Below are 25,366 nucleotides of genomic sequence, written 5' to 3'. Positions count from 1 at the left end.
ACGTTACACACAACATTAAAGGCAAACTTGAAAGATCGTTCAAATACTATTTTTTGTGAATGATTTCACATTTACCAAAAATTGAAGTGATTCGCACTAGACCTAGCTGCGCGGGCTGCTCGGCTATAGAATATCCATCTTAATAGTGGCTTACAAATAGTCTACTGCACTGCATTTTACAGATAACTTCTGAACAGGTCCTTAGAACAAATGCTCCATATTGAAGAAAGTCGTGGAAAAATTTGTCAAATTCTATATTTTCTGGCTAGTACACTGGAGAGAGAGAAACGAGATGTGAAAGGCAGGGAGATTAACTGGAAGACAGATATTCAGTTTGCTACCCTAGCTATACTGGGGAACGAACAAAGGGAGAGTGAAATTAAATGCACATGGTGCATTACAAATGAAGGCTATGTGTATTTTAAAGGAATGTTGCACATCCACACTTGCACTACAATGAAGAGTACAACACGTGAGAGATTGCAGTAGCTGCTCCATGCAGAAGGCTTTCCTAATAATAAAATGAAAAGCAAGGGTTTGTGCATTTTCTTCTAAGAATAGTTCTGATAAGATAAAATGACAGAAAGACAGCTAATATATGCTGTACTTGACTGTAGAAAACATGAAATTGACCCTTTGAGCTTTTGCTATATCGTAATTTCTACGGGTCAATCACGCACACAACAGTCTGCCCCAAGAAATCGCATCAGCTTCTTACTTTTGGTGCTGACACGACTGTGCCAGGCTCAACACTACCGCCACCAATGGCACCACTGGCACCAATTGTTTGGTCAAGGATGTGCTTTAACCTTCGCACCATCCTTCAGGAATCTGCAAAAAAAGAAAGCACAACTATGAAAAAGTGATCTGTACTTTCGTTGAAGGTGCGCATGTTGATCTGACTAGGCCGGCCAATTCTTAAAGCGATTCACTTGCTGGTGATGCTGTTCCTAGTGATTACAGCTGCAATGCCCCTTTTTACCTCAACAATTTCTGACACTGGTTATTTACGCAGTAGCACAGAATCACATGGACAAAAGAAAGAAACGGGACACAGTGCTAACTATCAACTGAGTGTTTATTGCACGAGAGCAGATATATATATATATATATATATATATATATATATATATATATATATATATATATCACTGCACGAAAAAGAAGATACAAACAAATAAACCTAGCAATATGAACCCACACAGGCAACTAATGTGACCAAAAGAAGATTTCTTTCTCCAATAAGGAGACTGATGGGTAACTAACACAATCCGTATTCCTAATCTCTGTAGCTTCTACTATTTCTGTGGTGAGCTGGTCAGGGTGTCTGGCCAACGATTGAATGCAATAAAACAGAGGCTTGCATCTGCAGTGTGCGGAATGTCCGGCAAGGTCGCCTGATAGGGCCAGTTTTTCAACGTTGTTCCTGTGCTCACGTAATCAATTGTTGATGCACCTACTTGTGCGTCCCACATACTCTGCCACAGCCCCAACGGGATGCAGTAGACCAGCCCTTCAACACAAGAAACAAATGGTTTCCGGTGGGTCTTGTTGCACCCATGTGTCTTGCGTGTGTCTGTGTTTACACTCGTGCACAAACTAGACAGCTTCGAAGGAGCAGGGAAACTGATATCTACACCGACACATTTTCCGAACTTTTTCAGATTGTCACTAATCTCATGTAGGTAGGGCAAGATTATTACAGTCGAACCCGTCTATATCGAACTCGCAAGAAAACGCCCATCAGTTCGCTATAGAGCATAATTCGATATAAGCCTGGTAAATAATTGGATGTCATAAAAGCACATACCATTTATAAAATCACTTTATTGATGGAATTAGCTTAGTTTCGCATGAAATACAGTCGAACCCGACTAGTCGAACAATTTATGGTCGCGGTATAGTTACAGTGAGTATATATAGAAAGAATTACGGTTACATCTAACAAAAATAGCAGCGACTATTCATATATTGAACGTCAAGCGGCGGGAAAATGCCCCCAGAAGTTTGCTTTCCCTCGTAGTAGCGGGGAAACCCAGCGGCGGCGCTCCATCTAACCGCTCTCCCTACCGTGACCGCGCTGCCTCTGGCGAGCCGTCGACACCCCCCTGCAAAAAAATTATCCTGGCCCGCCCGCAGCGCTTGCTCAGACAGCCAATCAGAGGCTCTTGTGCCCTGGTCGTGCAAGATGGCGAAAGTGCGAATTGTGTCATTGCTTTTCTGGTTCATTGTGTTTGCGCCTTGTCCCGCAGTGTTGCCGTGATGAAGCGGCAAAATTTGCCTTTCGTCGTGAAGCTCGAAATCGTAAATCGTGTCGAACGTGATGAGAAGTCGGATGTCCCAGCAGCGTGCAAGGTTCCGAGGAGCACCCTCAGCACGATTGGGGGTAAAGCGGCCAAACTCGCGACCCGGTGCTCATGGCGCCCGATGCGTACGCATGGCCAGGTACAAGTGGTTCTTCACTTGTACTGGGTTTCCCCACCACCACAAGGGAAAGCCAGCTTCTGGGGCCATTTTTCTGCCGCTTGACGTTCGATATATCAGGAGTCGCTGGTATTTTTGTTCGATGTAAGTGGAAGTTTTTCTATATATACTCATTGTAACTGTACCTTGTCCAGAAATGGTTCGATATATAGAATAATTCTACATAAACGGGTTTGATACAGTCGGGTCCGACTGTACTTTCTTTTTTACTTGTGTCACCTGGTCAGTGGCATTGCGAATTTCGTTCTTTTCTTTATTATGCTGCCTGCCACGGTGGTCAATACTTGCAACGGGTAACCTGCATCTAACAGATATGAGACTTTGTATTGAAAACTTCTCTGAACAGAGTGCAGGCTGCACTTCAAAGGGGTGTTTTTGAAGCACAAATTGATAATACCTCACTTCACTAGCTTTGAATGAGGTGAGTATGCGAGTACAAGTTTTTTGCCTCTGGGCTCGTAAAACCAACAAGAGGCAAAAAACCCATCCTTGCATACTCATCAGCTCATTCAAAGCTAGTGAAGTGAGGTATTGTCAACTTGTTCTTCAAAAGCGCCCTTTTGAAGTCCAGCCCACACTTGGTTAGGAGAAGTTTTCAGTACATAGTCTCACATCTGTAAGACGCAGGTTACCGTTGCATGTATTGACCACCGTGGCAGGCAGCATTCTAAAGAACGAAATTTGCAATGCCACTGACCAGGTGACAGAAGTAAAAAAGAAAGTAATCGTCTTGCCCCTTCCTACATAAGACTAGTGACAATCTGAAAAAGATTGGGAACTGTGTCAGCTTAGATATCAGTTTTTCTGCTCCTTCGAAGCTGTCTGTTTATGCAGAAGGGTAAACGCGGATACATGCAAGCCACGTTGGTGCAACAAGACCCACCGAAAACCATTTGTTTCTTGTGTTGAAGGGGTGGTTTACTGCATCCCGTTGGACTGTGGCAAAGAGTTGTGGGACAGACAAGTAGATGCGTCAATGAGCGATTACGTGAGCACAGGAACGTTGAAAATCTAGCCCTATCAGGCCACCTTGCCGGACATTGCGCACGCTGCAGATGCAAGCCTCTGTTTAATTGCATTCGATCACTGGCGAAACACCCTGACCAGCTCACCAGAGAAATAGTAGAAGCTGCAGAGATTACTAATAGGGATTGTGTTAGTTGCCCATCAGTCTCCTAATTCGAGAAAGAAATGTTTTTCTCACATTAGCTGCCTGTGTGTCTTCATCTTGCTGGGTTGATTTGTTTGTGCCTTCCTTCTCTCTTCCTTTTTTGTGCAGTGATATATATATATATATATCTGCTATTGTGCAATGAACGCTCAGTTGATAGCACTGTGTCCCGTTTTTTTTATTTCGTCCATGTGTTTCTGCACTACTGTGTAGATAATGTCATACCAACTAGTACACCTGTCTGTCCTGACAGCACCTTTTTTATAATAGCCTTCATTTCTATAGAATGCGTAGTGTCGTGCCATTGGAAAATTTCAAGTTTTCTAACACTGCAGGTAATGGTAATGTGAACTCAAAGTTCAAAAATACAAAAGTTTACAGCTCCATCATACTTTCTACACGCTTTACAGACTTCTACATTGCCAGACAATTGCAAAGTGGTTATGGTGGTTCCGCTACATAAATCTGGCAATGCGCATCATCCTCTCAACTTAAGGCCAATATCTTTAAACAGTGCAGCCTGCAAACTTCTCAAACGCATTTATTGAAACCTGCTACATTTCTTAATTTATTTCCTTCTTCCTTGCTCGGATTTATTGGCAGCATTTGCAGTGAGCAGAAATATTGTTTTGATTCTGTGGAAGCCATGTAATGTCACAAACATTGTTGCCTAGAATGAAAAGCAACTCCACTACAGCTCACACCCTAGCACCAAATCTGCGGGATACATTGCGATGGACGATTAGTCACCAGCTGGCTTATACTGGCGATAATGTAACTGCCTTCCTTGTGGTTGGGAATAGCATGTCTACTGAGGTGAAGACATGCATGCTTGTTGATGACTACAAAACTATATCTACACACACAGTTAACAAGGTTGAGCAGAATTTATACAAGCAATACTTTACCCCAAGACGATTCTATCGCACTGGCAAAATAAGTGTGGCAAGCAGACTCTGAGTGTCGAAAAATAACATGTGCATTTCTAGCAAGCAGCATCACGTTAAAATGTATTTCACCTTTACTTGGATAAACACTGGATATCTTTTTACAACATCCATTATTCTTCGAAAATTGCCTGTTGGAAATACCACAAGTCTAGCTCTTCAACTGGATTACAGACAATGCTGGGCATGTTTTCGAAAGAACAGGCACAGTTCTAAATACAATGCAGGAGGGGGCCTTCATCCCTTAGTGATTTTTGTTGTGCTCTTGATGGTGGCCACTTACAATTACTTCAGAGAAGACTGCAGCACTTTTACAGCAATGTTACCTCAACATTTAAAAAAGTGTGGGCTTACCAAGGCAGTCCTGAGCTTGCTGAAGCTGTGCTTTTGTTTTCCGCAGCTCAGTTTCCAGCCGCTCTACAGTGGCCTGCAGTTATAATATGACCTTGGCCTGGTCATCCTGAAAGTGTAGAGTGTGTAAAAAACAAGTGGCATGAAATGCAAACAGCACTTTCCGGCTTCAGGCACTATCATAAAATTCTAAGCAAGTGCTCCCCCTCTTTACTTTCGAGCGATTTGAAATGGTCACTAACATCCGAGCAAGCACTCCTCCCTTTCTTAAGCCAGTCCACCACTTCATGCATTTTCGCTGGACTGCTTAGCTGCAGTTTTTTTTGTGAACTTTTTACGAAATTGCATATTAAAATACACAAAATGACGCAATTTACTAAGAAACAAATTTATTGTTTAGCTGCATTTCTGCCGAGGCCCGATAGTTCACAATAGCCAAGTATCTGTGTAGCCATAGCCTTCATCACTCGCCATTTTGGTCAAACGGGCGAAGTTTTCAAATGCAAATGAAGCGCGAGACACATGGTGAGATTTGGCATGCAATCCGTTGTATGACGGGTTGGAGTCCGACTTGCAGCATGTGACAATATCGGACACGTGACACGCATGAGCGAGCGGAGCATAGCTCTGTGCAAAACCAGCGCCCCTGCATGGACGCTTTGAACGACTTCGCAAATAAAGTGAAAATAAATGTGTCTGCACAGTTTTCTCATCTTAAACAAAAGATGCCAGTATAAACGTGACTTGTGAAAGCCACATCTGCAGTGTCGAATCCGTCCACAGCCGCCAGTGACAAACAGCCGGCAGGTCTAACTCACTGGGCCGTCGAATTGGAGAGCTGTGGCGCTTGTGACAGGACTGCATGCAGCTTGTAATAAAGCGCCATGTTGGTCAGCCCGTCTGCACAATCATGCTGCTCACACTGTTCGTATCTGAATTTTACTGCCTCGTCCCCTGCACGCTATTCATTGCTACTTAAATTGCAATACATTTGATTTTGTCGATGCCTATGGAAGCGAACCAGCAAGCCAGGCTAGCCTGCGATCGCTGGGAGAAGACATTTTGGAGAAGACATTTTGGAGAAGACCACATTTTGAAATCTGTCAGCATGCCAAAAATTTTAAATAAGGGCTTGCTTAGAACTTGGCTTCGGTTTCTCCCATCACTATACATCACACAATAAAGAGCAGGTGTTCCAATGAATACATAATTTCTTTCCATTGAATAAGATATTCTTTGTTTCACAGCCATTCACACAGCAGCACATACAGAAGCGCCAGAGAGGGCAATGAATGTTAAGCAAAGCCAGAACTTCCGCAGTCCCTCAGTTATCCACCATTACAAATCATATGAGCCACTTAGTATGTGCCGCTCTTCAATGAAAAAAAAGTCAGTTAAAATTTCACCGCTCTGCGCAGAATAAAACAATTTTGTCTGAATGTATATTGCCACCCGCGCCAAGCAGGACATTTGTTGCAGCGACACTAAATGGCCACTCGCCTCATCCGCGACACTTTTCGGAGGCGGCAATATGGTGCGGCGATACACTGCTTCAATTGTAATCACATCAGCATTGAAATTCATCGCAAAGGTGACACAGACATCTTTAGTTGTGCCACAATTTTCATGTACATAAATACCCAAGAAAGCGGTAGATTGGGTGGCAGCCAGCGTAGCGCAATTAGTGGAGCAGTGCACCAAACATGAAAAGGTTGCGAGTTAGGTCCCCAGCAGCAGCATGCAATCTTTCCTCAATTTCATTAATCTGAAATACCATCATTAAACAAATCAAAATGAACAGTTCATTTTCCATGTGCTTCTCTTGGCATCGGTGTCCCTTCTACTTCCTAAGTTTACTGAGCCCATCTATCCTAAATTCTTCTCTGGTTTTTTATTAATAGTTTACATGCTTGGACAGGGTTATTATTAACTTGTTAACATAAAACTGTAGATGCCATAACGTAATAAAATGAAGCCAGCCAACTCTTATGACATATACATGCGCTAGTAATGAGATGTGAATGTGTTTGAATTGCTGCAAAGTGCTCATATATCTTTTGCGATTTCTCACTGCAAAAACATCCAGAGCAGGCAAAAAGTAAAACTAATGCAGAGAAGTAATACACACACTCACTAACTCTGATATACAGCAAAGACTATAGTATGCAGCATTGAATCAGGCAGCACCCTCTTTCCTTCAGTCGACACTGTGTCAACTAGTCTTCTGCAGTAAACAATGTGCAGTAGCAGCAAAAGTTGAAATGCTTTGCTAGCTAACATAGAGCTGTTCTAATTTAGTAATGCATCTCATAGCCTCCAATGCACAGTACAGAGCTAGTGTGATGAAGATGGACCTCAATGTGTTTTGCCACACATTTCTTGGAGATATTTCTTAAAAGTAGTGCTTGTCTGAATTTCTACCACTTGCATATTTGGGTTCTGGCCTGGTTTATTTTGAGAAGAACAGTATGCCTTAACATTTGCAAGCAAAACAGGTTTTAGTAGCCCACAGCCATTTACTTGCCAATTTATCTGCAATGGAAGTTCCAGACATCCACTACACTTAAGGCCAACAAAGCTCATCAGTCTGTATTGGATCCTGCATTTCTCATTAATAAAGAACAGCTGTTGCTAAACAGACTATGTGCGTACACAAGGATCACTGTACAGGCATAAGACAAATGCCTTGCTAGTCAAGTGCAGCAGGTATCAAATCCATGCAGTAAGAGCCACTTGCAAAAATATTCTACAAAAAAACAAGGAGTAATTCTTGTGTTCTAACTGTACCTGTGGCTCTTGAGCTGCAGTTAAAGGGCCACCAAAGAGTAACAATAAATCAGTTGCACTCGCAATGCATTCTTTCAAACTTAAATTTGACAAATCTTGCAGTCATGTGTTGGCTATTAGAAGCTAAAATACCGGTCAAAGTTTCAATTTTTTAATGTCATGCTGAACACCGTACCTGTACACTAGTGTGACGCCACAAATTTCAAAGCATCTCTTTGTATTTAGACCGTAATGGCTTAGCGAAAATTTCTAAAACATGATATGTTTAATCTTTTATCTCCTTTAGAGCACTATGTTGCCTTACTTTCACCGACAAACAATTAACTGGGCCGTCGACATCGAAGACGTAATGACAAGCTTCAAGGTGGCGTGGTCATCCGTGTTTCCTTTTAAGGCAATTTCTGGCTTATTACTACTCTTCTCGCAGTAGGAGTGGCACTTTTTTTATATCGCAGAAATATGCCATGTTCCCTTTTAACGTGTTTTCCGGCTTACCGCCCTATTCACAGTTGGAGAGTCATTTTCTGGTATAGTAGAAAGCTAATTTGCTAATGGAAATGATATTTTTTTCTTTACTCTCTTTAAAGAACACAGCAGTAATTAGATGACACAAAGGTTCAAGCATGGCGAGAAACTTGAAAGTCATAGTTGGAAAGTTACAGACAGCGGCCCTTCATTTAAAAATAAATTTTTCAGAGGACTAAGTGGAATGCAGTAGACTACTAGTATGATCCTAAGCCACAACGACTACCTGTTTAATGCTCTAGTAAATCTGTGCCAGCTGCTGTTTGGTCTGTGACGGTTGTTTTCACTCTTACAACCATGGCTCTAATGCTACAACTGCTGTTCCTTGATAGCAACAGATAACAGGTGGTGTCTGTAGCACATACGTTACAGGAATAACAGTTCACAGGATTTGGAGTTTCTTTAAAAACTATGTTTACCCTGTCCTCGCTCTCCCTGTCTTGGGTTGAGGCGGAACCATGTGCTGCCGCAAGGTTGTTCCGCTTCTTTTCCATGGAGGCAAGGCTCCCTGCAAGCAAAATGAACATCAAATAAAACAACTTTCCACATAACGCAATGCCCGAGGAGTGGAAGAAGCATTTTACGAAGCACATGGTTCAGTTTCAAGTATCAACTAGCAATGATGTAGCAACTGCATGACATTTCTGTAGTACAGCCGAATCGGAGTGTAGGCATATTAATGAAATACTGCAAATTGAACAGCACCTTGAAGTTGTCAGCTGCACGCATGCCACCTTAGTATTTGTTTGCTTTCACTTAGGCCTGCCACGCACCGGAACACACAATAATTATGGGTGGTTCTATTAACAATACAGGGGTAAGTGTGTTGCTGTTTGGTATATTTCTTTCTCATCAAGAAGTGGCACATAGCAGCACCATCAATTTCAGTTTTCTGTAAGCTGGAAGTTCTCATTCATTATAATGTGGTACTATTACAGATGAGAGTCATGGCCGTCAGCAATGTATGTAAGTAAGTACGTCCACTGTGAACACATGTGGTTACTGCGATGTGGTACCACTGCGATGAATGTGGTACAACTGTAAACTGGGGCACGACACCTACGCCGAAATGGGGCACTTACCGCTGCTGTATTTACAGGCTGCCATTTTATGTGGCGTCCGTGCTTCGTCCACTGGGTGCTGGCTCCCGCCTTCAAGTGCTCTACTCGCATCGGCACCTGGATCCCCATTCAACCCGCTAGACTCGGAGCGCTTCCATGGAATGGGCTGGCAACCTGGATCTTGTACCGCTATCATCGCAGCGCACGAGAGGGGATATAAGCAGCGTCCGGTCACGGCTCGCTTTGGGCACGACACCTACGCCGAAATGGGGCACTTACCGCTGCTGTATGTACAGGCTGCCATTTTATGTGGCGTCCGTGCTTCGTCCACTGGGTGCTGGCTCCCGCCTTCAAGTGCTCTACTCGCATCGGCACCTGGATCCCCATTCAACCCGCTAGACTCGGAGCGCTTCCATGGAATGGGCTGGCAACCTGGATCTTGTACCGCTATCATCGCAGCGCACGAGAGGGGATATAAGCAGCGTCCGGTCACGGCTCGCTTTGGGCACGACACCTACGCCGAAATGGGGCACTTACCGCTGCTGTATTTACAGGCAACCATTTTATGTGGCGTCCGTGCTTCGTCCACTGGGTGCTGGCTCCCGCCTTCAAGTGCTCTACTCGCATCGGCACCTGGATCCCCATTCAACCCGCTAGACTCGGAGCGCTTCCATGGAATGGGCTGGCAACCTGGATGTTGTACCGCTATCATCGCAGCGCACGAGAGGGGATATAAGCAGCGTCCGGTCACGGCTCGCTTTGGGCACTACACCTACGCCGAAATGGGGCTCTTACCGCTGCTGTATTTACAGGTCAGTTACCGCCCTGGCGCTTCATGTATTAAGACTGATAACTATTGCCTCATTGCGGTGTCGTGCCCCGAAGTGCTTTCTGATAAATTGTGCCTGGTGTCATTACTCTTGTCGAGCGTATGTCCTTCCATAGGTAGCTGGTTGATTTTACTTTCTGGGGATGTTGAACAAAACCCGGGCCCTGACACAAAAGCCATCGCTCAAACGCTTGCTTCCGTTCTTGAGACTGTGCGCAGACTTGAAGCGGGACAGTCAGCTATTCTAAATGAGCTTAAAGGTGTCAGGGAACGGCAAGAAGCCACAGATGCCAGAGTAGATTGCTTAGCTGGAAGGATAGATGCACTCGAAAACACGGTTGAATCTCTCGATAGTGTTCAAATCTCGAAGCCAAATAACGAGTTACGCAGTTTATGTGACCAACTTCACTCTCTCACTTCAAGATGTGATGATACAGAAAACAGAATGCGACGATGTAATGTACTGTTTTTTGATATTGATGATGAGCAAGGCGAAAACTGGGCTGCGTCTGAACAAAAAATAATACAGTTTTGCTCTGAACAGCTTGGCCTTACTATGGTGAACGCACAGTTTGAGCGCGTGCATAGATTAGGGCGTTTTTCTTCTGAGAAACGTCGGCCCATCATAGCACGATTAGCCCTTTTTAAGGACAAGCAGAATATCCTCGCACTTGCGCACAAGCTAAAAGGTACTGAGTATTCCATACGTGAAGATTTTTCTTCGTCCACAAGGCAAGCAAGGAAAAAATTAATTGAATTTGCCAAAACAAGAAAACAGCCTTTCAAACTTACAATAGATAAGGTTCGTATTAATGACACCACCTATGTTTATGACCGCGCTACCGACACAGTTGTGCCGTCAATCCTGTAGCTAAAGAAAGCAACATTTGCTGGTATAGCTAAGAAATCGCAATCTTCCTTAACGTCAACGCTGTCGTTATCTTACACGAACATTCGCAGCCTACTAAACAAGCTCGATGCATTGAGTGCTTATATGGAAGATGGCGATCCCGATATCGTAGCATTAACTGAGACTTGGCTGCACACAGACATCACTAACGAAGAACTTCTTTCCAACAGTAACAAATACAACATTTACAGGCATGACCGTAGTGGGAAGAGGGGTGGTGGTGTCCTGATTGCTATAAAAACCTGCATTTCTTCCTTTCTCGTAGACACCAATTCCCCAGCTGAAATAGTTTGGGTCGCGTGCGCAACAGCCTCTGCCCGCGTCCTAGTGGGCACATGTTATCGGCCGCCCGACGCTGACCACTCGTTTCTCGATGTACTGCGTGAAAGCATTACACGTGCTACTCAACAATGTTCCACGGCTCTTGTTTATCTCCTGGGAGACTTTAATTTTTCACTTATTGATTGGCCAAATCTGTCATCATCATGCCGCTCCTCTGCTGAATTTATTAGCTTAACACTAGATTACAATCTAACCCAGACAGTCGATCAACACACTCGTGGTCCCAACATCCTAGATTTAGTATTAACTTCCGCACCTGATACCACCGGGCCTATTGCTTACATTGATGGCTTGAGCTATCACAAAATTCTTCAATTTGACATTAATATTCCACAAACTTTCTATCAGGTCCAGACTAAAAGTATTAGAGATTACAATAGGGCCGACTATAAAAATATTAATGCTGAATTGGCTATCTTTCTTAGTGAAGTGTTTCTGCCATTCTTTAATTCAAGATCGGTAAACGACAGCTGGGAACTTTTTAAGAAAAAATTAACAGCTCTTGTAGAAACTTACGTGCCAAAAATCGTTATAGCAAATGACAGATCTAATCCTTGGTTTACAAAGCACCTTCGAACACTAAGAAACAAGAAGAAGCGTCTGTATCGGGCGGCCAGAAGGGACAATCAAGCCTCATCTTGGGCAACATACAGTGATTTTCTAACATTTTACTGCAAAGAGCTATGCGCAGCCAAAGACAAATATTTCTCACGTGACCTGCCATCTCTTTTAATCAACAATCCCAGAAAATTCTGGCAAGTCATATCACCAGCTAACACTGTCCGCAATATTGTGCTACATGATGATGCTGAAAGCCCTCTGTCTGACGCTGATTGTCCAGTAGCGTTTAACAATTTTTTCACATCTGTTTTTACACAGGAAGACTGTTCCACTGTTCCCATAGTTCCCGACTTTGAATATCGTTTTATGGATCCAATAGATATTACAGCAGATGGCATTTCGTCTTTAATAAATAATCTGAAATTATCCACATCTTCCGGTATAGACAATATCAACTCCAAAATACTAAAAAATACCGTTACAGTTTCAAGCCAAATTTTGTGTCATATTTTTAGGAAATCCTTAGCATCTGGCGAACTACCCCTGGACTGGAAAATCGCAAAGGTTATCCCTGTATTCAAGGGGGATAACAAGTACTCTCCGCGAAATTACCGTCCCATCTCATTAATATGCATCTGCTGTAAACTACTGGAACATATCATAGCATCGCATATCTACCGCCATTTAGAATCAAATAACTTTTTTTATTTTAACCAGCATGGATTCAGAAAAGGCTTATCTTGTGAAACTCAGTTGCTTGAATTTACAACAGAATTACATTCCAGCATGAATAACAAACAGCAGACTGACTGTGTATTCTTAGATTTTTCCAAAGCATTTGATCGTGTCGCTCATTGTCGCCTCATCTCAAAAATATCCGCGCTCCGGCTGGATTCATTAACTTTATCTTGGCTCCGAAACTTTCTCTCCTTGCGGCAACAGTTCACTGTTGTTAATAACCACTCATCGCTTACTTCTGACGTCACATCTGGCGTACCGCAAGGCAGTGTCCTTGGTCCTCTTCTTTTCTTAATTTTCATTAATGACCTTCCACAAAACATATCATCGCAGATAAGGCTTTTCGCCGACGATTGCATTTTATACCGTACAATAAAAACATCTGATGACCATTTAGTATTGCAGAACGACCTTAACCTTGTCAGTTTCTGGTGCAGTACGTGGCAGATGACCCTGAACTCAGACAAATGTAAAGTTATGTCCTTCTCGCGTAAACATTCAAACTCTCACTTTTGCTACGTCCTAAATAACACCGCCGTACCTCCGACATTGTCCTACAAGTACCTTGGCATTGAACTCACAACTCATCTTTCCTGGAGTACACATATAACGGCTATCTGCGCAAAAGCTTCGAAAACTCTGGGTTATCTTCGACGGAACTTGCGTAAATCCCCTGCTACAGTTCGTAAATTAGCATATCAGACTTTTGTTCGCCCACAGTTAGAAATTGCGTCATCAGTATGGTCACCACATCAAAATTATTTAGTTGATATGCTAGAAAAAATTCAGAACAGGGCATCGCGCTTCATCACAAGTAACTACGACAGAACTTGCAGCGTGACCAAGATCAAAGCAGATATTTCGCTCCAGCCACTTGAAACTCGTCGCACGATAAGTCTTCTTTGCCTTTTCCATAGACACGTTCACGGTAATCGAGCTCATGTGTTGCCGCTTGAAGTACCAGCGCGCACGTCACGTCGCCTTAACAATAGCCATAGTTTCATGCGCATATTCGGCAATACACTGTCATTTAACGCATCAGCACTGCCACGTGTCATAACCGTATGGAACAGCCTTCCTGATAACATTGCGAGCATAACAGATCGTGACGCTTTTCGCGAAGAATTGCTGAATTTCCTGTAGAAACATTGTATAAGGATGTTATTGACCTGCTTTCCTTCGCTGTTTTTCACACTTGTATTTTTATATTTTTGTGAGCATGAGTATATTACTGTGTTTACGCTCTCTAAAGCTTAGCCTAGACAAACATTTATTGAACTTCGCTTTACTTATCTTGTGAATGCATGTATAGATATTTATATTCTCTACTCCTGTACTGCTTTACTTATCTTGTGAAAGCCTGTATTGATGTTTGTATTATTTACTCCTGTTGAAACACTTACTTTGTGTCCCCCCTTACCCAATGCCCTTAAATGGGCCTGTAAGGTATTTTAAATAAATAAATAAATAAATAAATTTAAAAATACCCACCCAATAACCGCTAAAAAATGAAACACGTTGCGAATTCCACTACCACATTCCTGGAAGCACTCAAATTGAAGCTCATACCTCAACGGTTTAATTATATGAGCTGCAGATATTCAAAGTAAGACAATGTGCTTGGTCTAGCAGTTTGCTTTTGGGAGAAAGACTTCGTAAGCAAGCTTCATAAGCCAGTCTATATCAGGTAGCTCACAAAAGAATGACAGGTGGACATCAAGGAATGCATAACTGCTCCAACTGACGATATTGTGAGCATTTATTAGACGATAGTGTGAGTATTAAATTGTTCGCGGACGACTGGTTACTTTACAAAGAGTATAAAGATGCCAATGATCAAGTGATCCTGAGTAAAAGTCGTACTGCGATTTCTGACTGGTGCGACACCTGGGAAATGAAACTTAATGAAGAAAAAACAGTTTTTATGCGCATTACCAAACAAATAACACCCTCTAGCATATCAATACACTATTAATCAATCCACGGTCTCTGAAACAGACTCCTTTAAATATTTGGGTGTAACCATCAACAATGGTCTAACCTGGTCGCAACACATTGATAATGTTTGTGCGTGTGGTCGACGTAAACTCGGCCTACCGAGACACAAGCTGAAACATTCTCCTCCATCCGTGAAATAATTGGCATTCAACACACTCGTAAGGTCGCGATTAGGATATGCTTCCGTCGTCTGGGACCCATTCACGAAAAAAAATATTTAAAAACTGGAAAACATAAACAGGCTTGCCATCCGCTACATATATAATTGTTATGGACGTTATGACGCCCCCTCTCAATTGATTAATGAAAATAATATTGCCACCCTAGAATCCCAAAGAAAGGTACCATGCCTAACATTGCTTTTCCGCCTTTGGAAAAGGGAAATACAACTTGGTCATTCACGCTGTCTCCAGCCGCTACCAGCTAGAGCTACCAGAAATTATCACTCCGACAAGATAACCCCTATTTTCGCGAGTACAAATTGCTTTAAATATTCCTTCTTTCCTAGAACAATAAATGATTGGAACTCTCTGCCAGCCGATGTATTTTTGTCCAATAACATATTACATGCCATTGAAAAACTGCACTTCAAATAAACGTGTGACCGCGTGAGTACTTTCATGCGTGTTAGCATGAAAAAAAAACTGTGTAAACTGGTACTGTAAAGATTTCTCTCCTTTCAATTCAATCCCTTGCACTGTATGTTTGTTGAATGTTTCTTTTATGTATTTATATCATCCTTCAATGCACCTCACATGATTCAATGTATTTCATGTTTCATATGCACTTCTTTTCTTTGAACGTATTTAATTGCATTACTGTATGAACGAATTCCCTCCTGCCTGGGTCACAAGTTGGCCTGCAGTATTCTGTAAATAAATTTTAAAAAATATTGTGCTTGCGGCTGAACTGCCGTAGCTGCACTTCAAGCTAAATCCTACATAGATCGCATATAACTTACGCTGCAAACTACAAATATTTGTCCTTCTACAACAATGCAAAGACAGCTTTCTTGAGGAATAACTAAATCGCTATGGCAGCGCGCACTGTCTAAGAGAGATATTTGGTACAGCCTGTGACAACGCGCAGCATGTGGCCACCCTATGCGGACACGTCTCGTGCCTGGAGGCGCGTTCTTACGAAAATATATTTCATGTCGCAGATGCAAACAGATCACACGCGCACCGTCATGGTGGCCATTAACTACACCGATATTTTTACTAGTCTTTCGCCACCGTGGCCGCAACAAGGCGGTCTCTAAAGTTCGCCCTAAAACCAACGTACTGCCTGCACCACAGCGAAATGCATTCATGCACGCTGAAACTCGAAAAAAAAAATCTGGACAAAGAATGCGGCCACTGGAGGATTAGTGCCTTTTTGAGATATATAGCCTACGTCTTGCTCGCTTTAGCAGTTGCAGTACTTAGCGACGGCCTAGATTTTGGCTGGTGCTACCGGCTTTGTCGGATCCCACTTCACATGAACGAAATCGCCCTGGAGCCGCTTCAAGGTGCTGGTTGGGTCGCGCATCAGCTCCAGTCCTATACTAGTGTCCGAAATAGACGTTATGGGATACACGTCGCACTTCTCTTCTTCTTCCCACAATACTAGAATGTGCTTCATGACTGCACAACACATTGACTAGAATGGAACTGCGGTGAAATGTACTCCAACTGCAGTCCCCACTCTAACGCACCAAAGCAAATATGGCGCTTTCGACACACTCCAATCGGATTGGATTAAATCGGATTTAATATAACATTGAGCACTTCCGCTAAATATAGCTTAACTACGGTAACGTCACTTTTCTTCTAATGGCAATACTATTCGCAAAACAACGCTTGAAAGGGACCATTAATTGCAGATATAATATTATGCTGCGAATAAAATATTGGAAACTGCCCGAATTCTACATGGTTTTCCGACTATTGGTGGGTAATCTTGGCAATGGCTTAGTAAAACCACGGTGGTTATTACACTAGGCTTCGCCGTAAGCCAGCATAAGTCTAAGCCAGCAAAGGGGGACAAAGCTGACATAAATATAACTACCGGCCTATAACAGTGATGTCAGTGGTTTACAGGGTGGTTATGCAGATTATAAAGGACAGACTGCAGGCATGGGTAGAGAACGAGGGGATATTTGCAGAGCAACAAAATGGGTTTCGGAAGCATAAGAGGCTAGAAGACAATATGTTCTCACTAACATAGTGCATTGAAATAGCTGAAAAGGAACGCAGAGCCCTATGGCTGGCTTTTTGGGATATCAAGGGAGCCTGATACAGTGTACTTCAAGAGGGCTTGTGGGGCATTCTGGAAACTTTAGGAGTGCAAGATGGAGTAACCAATTTCTTAAAAGATATCTATAAATGTAACCGGGTGATTATACAATGGGAAAAGCAGGTTTCGGAGCCTGTAATGATTCGGCGGAGGCTATATGTTTATGTTTATGCTGTACCTACATGGTTTAGAGGCCAAAATGCAGCAAAGCGGACTCGCCTTCAACCTATCAATTTTCAAACAAGGAAAATTGATTGAACAGTCATTACCAGGACTGAAGTACGCGGATGATATTGTATTAATGGCTGACAATGCAGAAGATCTGCAGGGATTGATGGACATGTGTGGTACAGAAGGAGACAGGTTAGGCTTGAAGTTTAGCAAAGAAAAATCAGCCGTCATGATATTTAATGATAACATTTGCGGCGAGCTTAAGGTACAGGAGGCCACGCTGGAGATAGTCGATAAATACAAGTACCTTGGGGTGTGGATAAATAATGGCATTGAGTATCTGACAGAGTACGAAAAATATCTAACGACTAAAGGTAACAGAAGTACAGCGATTATGAAGAGTAGGGCACTGTGAAACTACAATAGGTTCGAGGTAGTACGAGGGATATGAAGGGGGTAATGATTCCAGGCCTGACTTTTGCCAATGCAGTTCTATGTGTGAGAGCACGAGACCCGGCAGCAGTTGGAAACTAGGCAACGTGGTGTGGGTATGCTCGCTTTGGGAGCACATGGCAAGACACCAAATCTTGGGATGCAGGGGGATCTGGGATGGTCTTTCGAGGGCAGAGAGGCTAGTAGCAAGGTAGCATTTTAGGAGCGATTGAGAAAAATGGGGAAAATGCGGTGGGCTAGCAAGGTTTTCAGTTACTAATACACGAGGAATGTTGACACAAGGTGGAGGAAGCGAACTAGAAAATTGACAAGCAAATACTTGGGCAGCAGCTGGGGGACAGGTAGGGAATCATTCGTCAAGAAAAAAGGTTAAGGAGACAGAGAGGGGTATGTGGAAACACAGAGATGCAAACCAAATCAGCTTTAGGGACATACAGGACGTTTAAGCAAGAAATAGCCAAAGAAAATATTTACGATAACTCTAAGGGAAGCACATTGTTCTTTGAAACTAGGACAGGTGTACTGCGGACTAAAGCGTACCGAGCCAGATACCAGGAGATAGATTTGTTGTGCGGGGCACTTCACCCTGCAGTTGAATGTAACAGGGAACTATTCAATGCTTTGGGTTTTAAAGACAGTGAAAGTAAAATAGACTTTGAAAAGGTAGAAATGACTAAACGGAGGCTATCTGATTGGTGCATAATATCAACGCAAAAGTAAAGGAGTAAATAAATAGGTATGCTTGCTTATGGTACCATTCATATAGTACTATTCAGTACATAGTACCATTCAAGGCTAGGTGGCGCGCACCGCCGCCCGATTCAAAGGGTTGAGCCTCAGTCATCCGTCCTCCCATCCATCCAGCCAGATTACAGCCGCGCCGTGCATGGCCTTGTGTCAGTCCGCATTGTTAGCGTTGTCTTGGTGTGTATTGGCGTTATCACCTCCAGAAATGCCGCGCAGAAAAAGATATAAGAAATATCTTTATGATTGCGCTTGCGAGGTCCCAGTCCGAACCAAATGTAGGAGGAAAACTTTGGACAATGCAAGCAGTGCTGGCAGTGGTACGTCCGCTTCGGAAAGCGACGAGAACTCGCGAAGTGCCCACGAACGGCGTTCAGAAAATACGTGCTGCGATCGACATTCGTCGCCACCAAGCAGCCTCTTGCCGATTCGAACTGTCACGATGAAAGCTTCAGTAACGTTGGCGAAAATCCTTTTGTGTCCTCAAGCGACGGGAACCAAAATTCTGCTGACACGCACCGGCACGACTGCTCGTCGACAGATGGCGAAGAAAGCACCAAGGGAATCGGGGACGCCGAACAGACGAGAAGTGAGCTGGTCAGTATTAATGTTATTTTGTTTACTTACTATACGGTCTCATCAGTCGGTACTTCATATACGGAGATTTTGTTTAGGTTTTGCTTTTAAGGTTAGGGAAATTTTTAGGGTTAGGGAACAAAAAAACACGCTGACCTTGATTTAACCATTTCAGTTTCCAGGTTCGTAGCCTATTCATAAAAGTCAATTCGTGTGTACAGGTATATTAATGATAAAGAGGTGCCCTTAACAACCTTTTAATTACTGATCCCAGATGCCTTCGAGCACGTTGAAGCCCCTTGCCGGTGTAGTCAGCTGCACTATGAAATATATGAAAAAGTTCGTGCGTTCCGCAGAGTTGACCATCCTGTGTTCGTTTTCCTTCGTTGACCTTCCAACTTCTGCAAAGCTTTCACGAAACGTTTGTGAATTCCCTTTCCTGCAGTAGTAAGATACTTTGCTCTGAATGACAAATTTTGTCTAACTCTTGTTGGTCTGTGTCAATTTGGAAAGTCCATACAGCATTTGTGTAGTAGCGTTTTTGTTACTTTAATACCTCTATCACATGAGAACATTGGAACAAGGATGAATGTGGTTGGACGACTATTGCAGTGGGCATATATATCTATGGTTTGTCATGTTCAGTAGACTGTTGAACTTCTTATACTCCTGTCAGCTGTGAACTGCTCAAATAGTCGCAAGTGCAGCAACATTGAAAGTGCTTATGTTGAAAAGACGGATGATATGGAAAGAATGGAAAGACGAATGATAGGTGTAATGTTAAGGGATAAGAAAAGAGCAGATTGGGTGAGGGAACAAACGCGAGTTAATGACATCTTAGTTGAAATCAAGAAAAAGAAATGGGCATGGGCAGGACATGTAATGAGGAGGGAAGATAACCGTTGGTCATTAAGGGTTACGGACTGGAGTCCAAGGGAAGGGAAGCGTAGCAGGGGGCGGCAGAAAGTTAGGTGGGCGGATGAGATTAAGAAGTTTGCAGGGACGGCGTGGCCACAATTAGTGCATGACCGGGGCTGTTGGAGAAATATGGGAGAGGCCTTTGCCCTGCAGTGGGCGTAACCAGGCTGATGATGATGATGATGATGATGATGATGATGTTGAAAAAAGTAGTTCTGCGAGCACTTTGTTGCTCAAAGAAAAATATGCTTTCGACTTGAACGATCCTCATAAGCCTAGCTAAACAAAGTACAACGTGTAGTTCTTTAGTTGATTGTTTATGGGCAGTTTGCCGTAGCATCATACCAGCTGTCATATTTACATGTCCCGTGAGCATGGTATGGCTGCGGCTTTATTTAGTGGAATTTATTTGTGCAACTGTAGTGAAAACTGTCAGAAATGTGCCATAACGATGATCACGTCATTGGACATCAACAATCTGTCGCACATTTGCCCAGTAATTACTATTGATAGTGTTGCCATTAATTTTACAATTATTGAAAAGCTAGTTGATGATGTAAACATACTGCTCCTGTACTTTCTATTTGCGCAGGATGTCCTGCTGTACCCTGAATCAAAGCTGTCACGGGGGCAATCTCTGATAATGGTAATGGCCCACAGCCTGCGGCACCATTCATCTAAGGAAGCCACAGAAAGCCTCGTGAAGGTCATTGATGCCCACATGCCTCAAGGTGTTCCATTCCCAAAAACAAAGCACCTATTTTTTAAAAACTTCTCCTCGGCACTTGATTGTCAACGTAGAACACATATTTATTGCACTGACTGTGGTGAATACCTTGCACAACTGCCTTGAGCAAGTGTGAATGTAACGTGTCCTCAGTGCACATCAGTGCACAGCACCTCTGCACTTTTAGACGTAGGTTCCTTTTTTCTTACTCTCGACCTTGATGCCCAAGTCAAGGACATACTTTTAAGCGGCAAGTTATTGCAGAACCGAAGAGGTGCATCTTATAATGTCAAGGACATCACTGAGAGCACAGCCTATAACACTTTGCCTATAACCGACAAAGACATATCATTAACATGGAACACAGATGGTGTGCGATTGTTCCAGTCATCTGGACATAGTGTATGGCCTCTGCTGTTGCAGGTGAATGAGCTACCCTTCAAAGAGTGCGCAAGCTTTTGCTTTTTGGCTTGTGGTTTGGAAACGGCAAGCCACACATGAATGCCTTTCTTAAGCCATTTGTGGAAACGATGAACCGCCTCTCCTCTGAGGGCATCTGCTGGACAAGCGAGTCTGGAATGACAGAAACATGTCGTGTTTATCCGGGCCCTTGGACTCTTGACACTGTGGCGCGCTGCATGGTGATGAATATGACACAGTTTAATGGGTCACATGGCTGTGCGTGGTGCGAGCAAAGTGGTCAGGTTGTCCAAAGAGGACGAGGCCATGCTCGCATTTACCCAATTCAAGAGCCCACACCAAAGCAGAGGACGCAAAAGAGCTTGCTAGGCATATTGATGAGGCACACAGGAGCGGGGAGCCGTCCTGTGGCATCAAAGGTGCGAATGTACTGTTTTTCATGACATTCATACAGTTTCCAAGCACATTTGTTGTAGATTATATGCATGCTGTCTGCAATGGATTTGTTCGCACCACAGCCTTTATGTGGTTCAGCCACAAGATGCAGAATGAATTTAGTCTGGGATCGCAGCTGGAAGAGATCAGTGCCAGGTTGAGCCAACTGACTCCAGTGTGGGAGACAACAAGACTGCCGCGGTCACTCCTGGAAATGAAGTACTGGAAGGCATCTGAGTGGAGAGATTGGCTTCTTTTTTTCTCTCCAGTGGTATTAAAGGGTTTTTTACCCAGCAGATACTATAAGAACTGGATGAAGTTTGTTGCCATCATGCACTTTTGCTTGCAGTCATCCATTCCTATGGATAAAATTATGGATAAAACTGAAAGTTAAGCGGCTCATGGTGAAGTTTCTGAAGGACTATCAGGAACTCCATCGCCAAGAGAGCATGACCTACAATGCTCATATCCTTGTCCATATGGTGGACCATGTTGATCAGTGGGGGCCACTGTGGGGCTTCTCTGCCTTTCCTTTTCATTCAATGATTGGGAGGCTTGTCAGCCTGGTAAATGGCACCAGATATGCCCATATGCAGATTATTGAGAAGTTTGCTATATTATCATCTCTTCAACAAGTTGTGCCTATAAATAATGGATGGAAGAGCGAGTACTTTCAATCTTTTGTCAAGTCCCTACGTACGGGTTACAGCCTTCGAAAGAGTTGTGTGCAAAAGGGCACAGTGGCATTGTTTGGAAAGGGAAGCACAGAAGGAGGCCTCATGGCCTACAAGAAGGCAAGAATTGGTGCATTTACATAGTGTGTGAGCTCAATGGACAAGTCGCGAAGAAAAAAATTCTTATGTTGTCACAAGTGCTAGCTTGTTTGGTCAAGTAATGAATATTATCTCGAATAGTGATGTGAATTCGGGTTCCCCCCCCTCCCCAAAGTGCATTTCAAAATAAAAAAACTGCGTGTTGTGGACACTTTTCTTTCTTGCATAGGTGGTTGCCAGTTTGTCAATTTGGTGACTGTTTGTGAAACTGATGAACATGTTATGGTTGATGCTTTGGAAGTGCAAAAGTGCATGTTTCTGGGTCACCCAGGTAAAATGATCTTGTCTGGTATTAATGAAGAGTATGTACTAGAGTCTAATTGAACATGAGAATGCATTTGGAAGTGTTTTTAATTTTGTACTGTTTTGCACCTTTGTGCTGTTGTCATCGGCCCTGACATGCTACTCTTAGGGCGTTTGTTATGTTCACAATGGTACAGAATTCCCTTTCGTTATTATAGAATTAGCTTTCTTCAGATTATATCACAGCACATATTACAAGTCATATTGACCGTAGTTCCATGGTGCACCGCTTTAGCTTTCCTGTATTACTTGATTGCAATTTTAAAGTACCCAGTGGGTGCTTTTATTATTGACATTTGACATATTTGTGCATGTCAAGGTCTAAAATGTCATCTTACCTAATGCACTGGGCATCTTGTGTAGGCAGTGTTTGTAAATGTTAATATAGCATTTTATGTCCACAAAATAATAATACTTTGGATAGTTTTCAATAGTAAAAAAATTTGCTTTAGTTTCTCCTAGCAAATAATGCAGTTGGGGTTTTAATCAGAACACAATCGTGCATATTACCATAAAGCATTGATCAGAAGCAGCTTGAAAAACCCAGTCTCTGTAACCATATTGTGCAATCCACAGCATGCCTGATGGAATGTCACCCGTCCCCAAACACTACTATGCCAACCTCAACTGCCAATCTTAAAACATGCATGTGCAGTGCATGGGTGCCTTTTGTAAGCACGTGGAACAATTCTAGGTAATTCCCTCAATGTACAGAGCAGAAGTGCGTGAAGAGAACAGTGAGGACTGACATTCCCTGGAGATTGTGCCGAAGTGAAATGGTGCCGGGGATTAAGAACCTAAACATAACATAATATAACAGCAGCTGTTATATTCGATGCCTATGCATAATTCGCTGCTTGGCAATTCACTTAGTTGGTATTCATAAGCACCCTTTCAGATGTGCACCGTGCTCGAAAGCCGCAACTGTAGACCTTAAATCAGACATATACTCATCTAAGTTCAATAATTTAGCAAAAACTGTTCAGTGTTAGGGTTAACCCCATGAGACCGATTTTGTGCGCAACGGCTTCGAGCGACAAAACAGGCCGTCGATTGCGAACATCGCTCGGTTTCGAAAATCTAAAATTCGTCGCTCATCGCGCGAAAGTCCTATGATCGACTAGCCAATAGCGCAAAGCCGCAGCTGGATGTACATTACTCAAATACTACCGATTGTCGCACGAAATGAGCAATTTGTATTTTTTATACGAGCAAGGAAAATAAACCTAGTGCAAGACCTTCAGAAATATTTTATGCAGCTTTTTACCTTAAACTACATCAACTTAAGATGCTAAAGAATGCGTCACCCTAGTTTCAACACATATTTGCTGCCCTCATACCGGCAACACCTGCGAGACGTCGCTCAAATTCGTCCTTTGCACGGAGCATGATTTGTAGGCGACGAGCGTACGCAACAGCCATCTCCATCGCATCGCTCGTCGCTGTCGAGCTCAAGACCGCTTATATGGGGTTTATACCTTATTCAGGATAAAACATGAATTGCTCGTGCTTTTTCAGTAAGTTCAAGATAACGCGTCCAACTGACTTCTTGCAGCATGCAGCTGAATGTCATTGGCAAAGTTTCTAACTAGCACTGGCACTGCATGTAACTTCAATGGCCGCAGATTGCCCACAGGCGAAAGACTGTGAAGCAAGCATACCGCCAGTAAGTGAGTGAGTGAGTAAAGACTCACTCACTCACTCACTCACTCACTCACTCACTCACTCACTCACTCACTCACTCACTCACAAGAAGCCACGAGCCCATGGGCCCGGGCGGCTTCTTCAGCTCTCTCGATGACCTTGGCTTGCAGGTCAGGGTTGGAGCTGGATAACACGGCCTCCCACTGCTCAGTATTATTTATTTCGTGATTTGTGCGATTTTCGGCTGCGCACGACCGCACAATATGGAATAGATCCGCTTTTTGCTTACAATGCTTACATGTATTAGGGTATTGATCCGGGTAGTAGTTGTGATAGGCTACGGGGTTGGGGTAGGTGTTCGTCTGAAGTCGTCTCCAAGCTACTTCTTGTCGCTTGTTAAGTGATTTGTGTGCTGGCGGGTACACTGCCCTGGCTAACCTGTAGTGCTGAGTTAAAAATTAAATTATGGGGTCTTACGTGCCAAAACCACTTTCTGATTATGAGGCACGCCGTAGTGGAGGACTGCGGAAATTTCGACCACCTGGGGTTCTTTACCGTGCACCTAAATCTAAGCACACCCGTGTTTTCGCATTTCGCCCCCATCGAAATGCGGCCGCCGTGGCCGGGATTCGATCCCGCGACCTCGTGCTCAGCAGCCCAACACCATAGCCACTGAGCAACCACGGCGGGTTTATAGCGCTGAGTTATTTCCTGGTAACTGACCATGCGATCCCTCTCTGATCCTAGCGAGAGCCGTCCGGTTGCTCGGTTAGCGAGTCCTCGAGCGGCGGTGTGGGCGGCATCGTTGCCGGGTAGGGAGGAGTGTGCTGGTGCCCAAATGATCTAAATTTGTCATGGGTGTTGGTTGGTGCCTGTTATGTGTTTTACGGGAGCCGAGACCCGACCTTTCGCAAAATTGCGTGCTGCTGCTCTGGAATCGCTGATAATGTAATGACAATGTGTGGAGGCTATTGCCAGAGCGATAGCCACCTCTTCCGCTGTTTCGGAGCTTCTGGTGCGAACTGAACCACCAGCGCGTATTTGACCTGAGGAGTCCACAACTGCAAGGGACATACAGTTGCGTTCTATGTATTCTGCTGCGTCGACATAGACTACGTCCTTGAAGGCGTGGAATTTCTGATGGAGGGCTTTGGACCACTC

At 43.5% G+C, this 25,366-nt stretch overlaps 1 pseudogene; it reads left to right on the top strand.

Moving 5' to 3' along the window:
- The first annotated feature begins 20,294 nt into the window (after positions 1–20,294).
- The window catches only part of LOC142591528 (uncharacterized), a 40,951-nt pseudogene continuing 35,879 nt past the window's right edge, over positions 20,295–25,366 (top strand).

This window comes from Dermacentor variabilis, chromosome 8, assembly GCF_050947875.1.
Source record: "Dermacentor variabilis isolate Ectoservices chromosome 8, ASM5094787v1, whole genome shotgun sequence".
Classification (NCBI taxonomy): Eukaryota; Metazoa; Arthropoda; class Arachnida; order Ixodida; family Ixodidae; genus Dermacentor; species Dermacentor variabilis.
The sequence above is the reverse complement of the archived record's forward strand: the minus strand, read 5'-3'. Positions and strand labels throughout refer to the sequence as shown.